Here is a 7,781-nt window from a genome sequence, read left to right on the forward strand (position 1 = left end):
CCATCTTTACTAAAAATACAAAAATTAGCCAGGCATGGTGACATATGCCAGTAATCCCAGCTACTTGGGAGGCTGAGGCAGGAGAATCGCTTGAACCTGGGAGGTAGAGATTGCAGTGAGCCGAGATTGTACCACTGTGCTCCAGCCCAGATGACAGGAGCAAGACTCTATCTCAAAAAAAAAAAAAAAAAAAATTCCTAACAGAAGCAATATTTGGGCCACACCACATCAAAATAAAATTCATCATCATTTATCTGAAATTTGCACCGGGCTGAGCGCTGTGTCCTGGATGCTGTAGTGCAGTCAGAGGCAAGGCTGGCCCGAGGCTCTGGAAGAGGCAAGCCTGGCACACGCCTCCTAGAAGGGGCCGGAGCACGCCAGGGAGATGTTCCGGGGACAGTAGGGTGGTCTCAGGAAGCCGTGGGGGGAGCTGGCCCCAGGAATGGTCCAGAAAGCAGGCAAGGGTTCCTCTCGCATGAAGGCCCCCTGGAAGGGAAGGGAGGGGGCAGAAAACAGCCTGGGTTTTAGTTCAAAAAAGAAAAGAAAAAAAGAACTGTTACCAGAAGGGGCCCCAATCCAGACCCAAGAGAAGGGTCTTGGATCCCGAGCAAGAAGGAATCGGGGCGAGTGCACGCGGCAACGCAAAAGCAGGTGCGTCAAGAAAGTGAGGGGCGGAAGCGTGGCTGCCCCGGGGCAGACGGCGGCCTGAGCTTCCGACCCAGGGTACTTCCTGTCACTTCTTGATTATACGCTAAACGGCTGCTTATCCATGAATTTTCCGGTAAAGCTCAATCCCCAGAGCCGAGGGTCCCTCCTCTTTTCAGACCGTAGAGGGTACCCCCCGGCTGTTGCCTTGGCCTCTGTGACCTGCCCCGTGCTGCTGGGAGTGTCTCTGAGCATGCGAATGCATTCTAATCAGCATATGATGAGCAGTGCGGACAACCAGATGCCACTCTCATGCCAGCTTGGTTTTGGTGGGTACTGGATGGCTTCTTCACCGTAGCCTGTTTTACCAGTAAGGCCTTCATGGCCTGCCTCTGCTGCTGACCTCCTGTCTCGCCCTGTGACTGAGGAGACCTGAGCTCCTGGCAGCGCGGCCCAGCAGGTCTCAGCCTCGTTTGACTCAGGCCCTGCTCACCATGGAGTCGCCGTGGTTCAGGTGCCCTGTGGTTCCGCTGCTGACGGAACCGGGCGCAGCGAGCTTTGCCATGCACACAGCCAGGACGCCAGGCTCCACGGGAATCTGCTCCTGGGGGGCACCACCCACCTCCCAGAGGGATCAGGCTGCTCACTGAGCCCTTTCAGAGCACAGGCCACAAAGGGAGCCCCTTCCCTGAGTCCTGGACGAGGGTCTGGGAGCCCACCCCAGACAAGCCTTGGGGTTGACCTGGCTCAGGGTCTCAGTCCTAGCAGCCATTCCAGGGTGGCCTCTGGGGGTCCCAAGGAAGGTGGCCCCAGTGCCTGCTTAGGGACCCGGAGAGGCCAGGTGAGGCCTCAGCACGGGGCAGGAGAGGAGGCCACGGCCAGGCTGCCTGGGTCATGCCCTCTGCGGGGTCCTCAGGGCTTGTGGTGACCACTAGGCCGGTGCCTGCTTCTGACAGTGCAGTGGCCCTGCAGGACGGTGTGCCCCAGGTGCCGGCATTGTGTAGAATCTTGAGTTTCTAGAAACTTCTGCCTGTTGCACCAACACCAGCTCCCTCCCTGACACCTTTGAGTGGCTGCGGAGGTCCCCGACGCCCCATGAGGAGGAGGGACCCCGGAATCCCCCAGTCTGAAGGTGGTGCCGGCCCCGGCCTCCAGGTGACTTGCAGCGAGGAGCAGGATGGCTGGGAGGGCGCGTCCCCACGTGTCCTGGTGTGTCCCTGCGCGTCCCTGCAAGTGCGGGCGCTGAGCTCTGAGACTCTGCCTCCCTTTTGGTCTGACTCAGGTCTCCATCCGCCAGTCCAGGCCTTCCTCCCCTCCCCCAGCCCTCGCCCTGGAAACACCACCCTCTCCCTGTCCTGTGTCCTGTGACCCCACCTCCCAGGTGGGTCCTCAGCGACCCTCAGACCATGACCCCCCAAGGTGAGGCTCTGGCAGGTGCCCCTTGGGCTGCTCCACTCCGTCCCTAGACCCCCACCTCCCTTCCCCGGCCATCTCCCCCTTCAGACTGGCCTAGCCACTCCCCTTGGCTGGAATGAGGCCAACCGCCTGGGCCGTGCTGAGCTCAGCCTCCTCCTCTGCCCGCTTCCGGCCCCGCTCCTGCCCTCTGCCCCCCTGCTTTTGTGCTGGGCTTCCCCTGCAGGGGCTCCGTGCACCTGTCCAGGTGTGTTTGCTGGAAGCTTCTGAGGCGCCCTCTGGGCAGGCACAGGTATACCTGCAGGCCCAGGGAGGGATGCAGCCACCCTCCCTCCCTGCTGCCCCTGCCTTGGCTAAGGAGGCCAGGGGGACAGGCATGTGTGGCCGCGGGCAGGCGGCCCCGAGTGTCCTCCTCTCCCCGGGTGGAGGGGCTTTCGCTCAGCCCCTTCCTCCCACAGCTCAAGCTCTGGGAAGGCAACATCTTTGCTCCCCTGCCCAGAAGCAGATGCAGGCACACCTGGGTCTTCCCATCCTCATGGGGCGTCGGGACGAGACAGGAGGAGCCTGCCCAGGTCCCTTGTCCTGAGAGTGCCTCCTCCCAACAGCCTCGCCCGGTGGGGTCTGGCAGGTCACAACTAAAGCAGTGTGGTGGTTTCTGGAAGATTCTGGAGGGTCCTGGGCTGCCCAGGAGGCCACTTGATGAGGGCAGTGGAAAAGGGGCCCTACGGCTAAGACTCCTGTAAACCAAACGGGTGTGATCCTGGGTGACTTTCCTCAGATTTTCTGAACCACGTCTAGAAATAAAGTCATGGAGGTGATATAAAAGCTTCTTGGGTTTTTAAAACTTCCTCTTTCAGGAGCAAATGCAGAGGTAGCTTCAGCTGCCCCAGCTGGAGAGGTTGCCCCTTGAGCTCTGACCCCTGACCCACAGGCTGCTTGCCCAGGAGTCGGGGACCGCTTCACGCTCAGGACAAATGAGCCGCGAGGCTTCCAGCTCTGACGGCAGCAGGGCGTTCTTTTCCTCTTGAATCACCAGGTTTTGGGGCAGCAGTGCCAATGCCTGGCTCCAAAGTGCTTCTGTGCGTAATCTCAGCCAGGACCTTTTCTTCTGGTTTAATCATGTCCAGAAACTATATCCCATCAGAGCGGCCGCTGTGGCTTTCTCCGTGAGACAGCGGGTGGCTCTGGGTGTTCTCATGTTCATCCACGTGAGGGTTTTGGAAGCCCTGCCATGGGCACCTGAGTGAGCTTGTCTCTCGGGGGTCAGCCGATGCCCTGGCCGGGCTCCTGGAGCCACCCTCCACCCTGTCCCCTGGGACACTGTGGCTTCCCTGGTCCTGGTCCTGCCATCCCAGGAAAGCTGAGGGGGCAGGGAGGGAAGGGCTCCTGGTTCTGTCCCTTACACCAGGGGAAGCCCGGAACTTTCTCTGGCCCACGTGGGCCTGGGGTCCCCTGTGGCACTCCTGGTGGCTCTGTGGCCACCTCCTTGCCTTGCGTGGCTGCTGAGGCTCTGTGAGACTGGGCCTCCAGGTGGGGGTGTCGCCTGAACGTCCCGCCCGCCCCCGGCTTGCACTTGGAGCCAGCGTTGCTCCCTGCAGCAGCTCAACCTTTGGGAATGGACAGAGGGGCCCGCAGCAGAGGCCGGCGGCTGAGGGGGGCCTCTTGGAGGGGTGCCCTTGTGTGTCTAGGAGAGACAGGCCCTGGGCAGCAGCTGTGACGGGGGTTTGAGGAGATGGGCTTCTTGAGGCCGTAAGACTTGGTATCCCAGGAGTCCCCCCGAGCTGTGCAGGGGCAGCAGGGTGTGCTTGGCCATCAGGGAAAGCTGAAAACAGAGCTCAGCTGAAGGTGCGCTTGGCCGGTATGGGATGGAGCACGTGGAAGGGAGCAGCGTGACTAAGGGCCCAGCTTGTGTGGGTGGATGGTGCAAGTAGGTCTAGTTTCTGCATGTGTGTGCACATACGTGTGTATGCAACATGCGATTCCTTCTAGGAAAAGGCTGGGGGCCGTGTGGACACCAGGCAGGCACTTGTGGCCACTCCCACTGGTGTGCGCACACACACACATGCATGCATGTACATAAATGCACATACACACACATGCACATGTGCACACACATAATGCACATGCACACACAATACACACACATGCACATACACGTGTGCACACACACACACACAGACACTCTGCTGCAGCCTCTGCAGCGTGTCGGGACTGGTAGGCACAGCGCAGACCCGAAGGCCCATGGCCCACCTTCTCAGTACCAGTCTCCCTGGCCACCGCTACTGCCAAGCCTGCTGTTCATCAAATATTTACTGAGCGCCAGTGGTGTTGGTGTGCTGGGGGCTGGGCAACACTTTTCCTCCCTCTGAGAAGGTGAATTCTAGAACCTTCCATCAACCAGATGAGGAAGGAAAGCCCCCTATTGGGGCTCCATCTGTGCCGCGGGTGCTCCAGAGTCCCTGGGTCTGAGTGAGATGTCCCGCCCTGTCCATGTGTTGCTTGTGGCTTTTGTTTGTCTGAATCTGGCTTCATTTCCTGCAGCGAGGACACCAGGTTTCCACAGGGCCTGACTACTCCGTGAGAGCTCCAGTCCTGGGGTTTGGATCTCGTGCTGCAAATCAGCAGGACATTACCTGGCAACTGGCACCCAGCAACCCTGATCCCACAGGAGCTGGAGTGGACTTCCTGCCAGGTTGAGACCGCAGGTGCAGGGGTGGGGGCGGGGCAGGGACAGGGGAGGGGCGGGAAAGGGAATGGGTCAGGGTGGCTCCTGTGGCCCCCACGTCCCAGCCACACCCGCTCCCAGCCTTCCTGAAGGACAGGATCCCTTTCCTAAGTGAGCTTGCCGAGTGCATGGCGTGAGAAGCTAAAATGACACACATCCTACATTTGCTGCCTCTGGAACAGCCAGAGGTCACGCGCGTCGCCACCCCCAGATGAGAAACGGGACGTCCTGGCGGTGAAGACTCTGAGCTGCGCTTGGGCGCTTGTGTGGGGTGCGGGCAGCTCGGCCGGGCTTCATCCTCCGGTCCTGGACGGCAGCGCTAATTTGATAACAGGAGCTGTGCAAGTTCGCTTCTGATAAAAAATTCTCTGGAGGCTTCAGTGTGACTGCTGCTATTCCTTCCCTCCGTGTTTCGAAAACTTACCAGTGAGTCTGTCCGGCCTGGAAGGCTGATGTGCGGGAAGGCAAGGTTAAATTGAGTACCATTCAGGGCTTGTTTCTTTCTGGATCTTGATAGGTTTTGTTTCCCAGAGACTGTGGCTTCACAGATATGCCTTCTCCCTCCGTGGCAGAGAAAGGGAACCTGAAGTCCAGGTGTGGGCAGGCTGCACACCCCCGGAGGCTCCTGCCGATTCCAGCTTCCGTGGCTCCAGCCGTCCCTGGGTCTGTGGTCACATGGTCACATGCCTGTCTCTGTGGCCCTTGCCCTTTTCTCCTCTCCATAGAAGGACACCAGCCACTGGAGTGAGAGCCCACCCTCCCCCAGGGTGACCTCATCTACCCCGCAGCCAGAGCCATTCACAGATACCCGTGTCAGGACGTCAGCTTTCCTTGTGGGGACCCCAGTCCAACCCCCTCCACTATCTTTGTACATTTGCAGGATCTAAAGTGGTGACTTTTCCCTTAAGCACTGTTTCAGCTGTGTCTTAGGGTTTTGATAGGTTATATTTTCATTATAATTTGGTTCAAAAGAAAACCAAATTCTGCATAAGAAAACCAAATTCCGCATGTTCTCACGAGTGGGGGCTAAATGATGAGAACCTGTGGACACATAGAGGGGAACCACACACCCTGGGAACCACTTGAGGGTGGAGGGTGGGAGGAGGGAGAGGAGCAGGAAAGATGACTGATGGGTACTGACACTAAACCCAGACACATGAGGGGTACTGGGTTCAACACCTGGGTGATGAATTCATCCTTACCACAAAGCCCCATGACACCAACTTACCTGCATAACAACACTGCACATGTTCCCCTGGACTTAAAAGTTAAAAAGCAAAAGCAAACCAGAAGAGAAATACTAAACACTTTAAAATGTTTTAAGAAGTGAGTAACATCTCAATTATATTAAACATTAAAAAGAATAGGTAGGGGCTGGGCGCGGTGGCTCACGTCTGTAATCCCAGCACTTTGGGAGGCCGAGGCAGACACATCACCTGAGTTTGGGAGATTGAGACCATCTTGGCCAACACCGTGAAACCCCGTCTCTACTAAAAATACAAAAAACTTAGCCGGGCATGGTGGCACATGCCTGTAATCCCAGGTACTTGGGAGGCTGAGGCAGGAGAATCACTTGAACCTGGGAGGTGGAGGCTGCAGTGAGCCGAGATTACACCACTGCACTCCAGCGTGGAGTGAGACTCTGTCTCAAAAAGGTAAAATAAAATAAAAAGAATAGGTGAATTCATGGGTTAATATTGTGTTAATATACTACGTGTATATTGCTAAGAATTAGCTTAAAAACATGGGTAACTTTTTGGAAGCATTAACAATTAAATTAATGAAGATGTAACGATGCAAGTGGATAGGTTGGTTTTTTGTTTTCTGTTTTTTGGTTTGTATTTTTGCTGTTGTTGTTTTTCTGATACAAGGTGTCACTCTGTCACCCAGGCTGGAGTGCAGCGATGTGATCTCGGCTCACAGAGACCTCCTGCCTCCCGGGTTCAAGCAATTCTCCCTTCTCAGCCTCCAAGTAGCTGGGATTACAGGTGTGCACCACCATGCCCAGCTAATTTTTGTATTTTTAGTAGAGACGGCGTTTCACCATGTTGGCCAGGCTGACCTCAAACTTCTGGCCTCAAGTGATCCACCCGCCTCGGCCTCCCCAAATGCTGGGATTACAGGTGTGCGCCACCATGCCCAGTCCATATGGACGTTTTAACCATGTTTGATACATTTTATATTTTACCATTTATCCAAAGTAATTGGGATCCAATGAGTCAAAGTGATAAATAAATTAGAAGAGCCTCCTACGCTAGCTAACCTTTCCAAAACCACTGAGAGCAGGGGCATTTCCTGCAGGACAATTTCTGACATGTTGACATGACTGCAGATTCCGTGAAAATACTAAGATATTCTTATTATGTATTATTTAGCATGAAAATATTAAAATAAACTTAAAAAGTGTGCCATTTGACTTTACTTGTTTTTATCTGTGTTGGAAACAAGCACTGAGACAAAGGATCCTTTAGCGTCGCAATTTTTACTTCCTGGATTGCAGGAAGGGGACCCTTGCTAGCCATCGTGCCACGAGAGCACAATGAACAAAGGAAAGCAGACATATTTATCCCTTGTGCATTTGGGGTCGTCCTTACTGCTGTGTCTGATCTCCGTTGGCTGGAGCCAGACCTCACAAGTTTAAAACTAAACGATTGGCTAACAACTTAAAATTTTTCTAAACAGGTGAAGGCAATGGAGAGCTGGGACATGCCTGTGAGCACGTCCAGGACAGACATCTTGGTTAAAGTACAAGGACATAGAATGTACGACGTGCCTGTGAGCACGGCATGTCTCACAGCTACATAACATAGGGCTTAGCAAAAAGTTATTAGCACACTCATGATTTACTCTTTAACAAGAAAGGAAACTCTAAAGAGGAACTCTTTTACTTTCCACAACCCATGAAGTGATTTTTCTATATAAAAGTCATAGAATTAAAAAGAATTCACACACACACACACACTCACTAGTTCAAAACATTAACTCACTCCCATCATGG

The sequence above is a fragment of the Cebus imitator genome, unplaced genomic scaffold (assembly GCF_001604975.1).
Source record: "Cebus imitator isolate Cc_AM_T3 unplaced genomic scaffold, Cebus_imitator-1.0 Scaffold567, whole genome shotgun sequence".
NCBI classification, from domain to species: Eukaryota; Metazoa; Chordata; class Mammalia; order Primates; family Cebidae; genus Cebus; species Cebus imitator.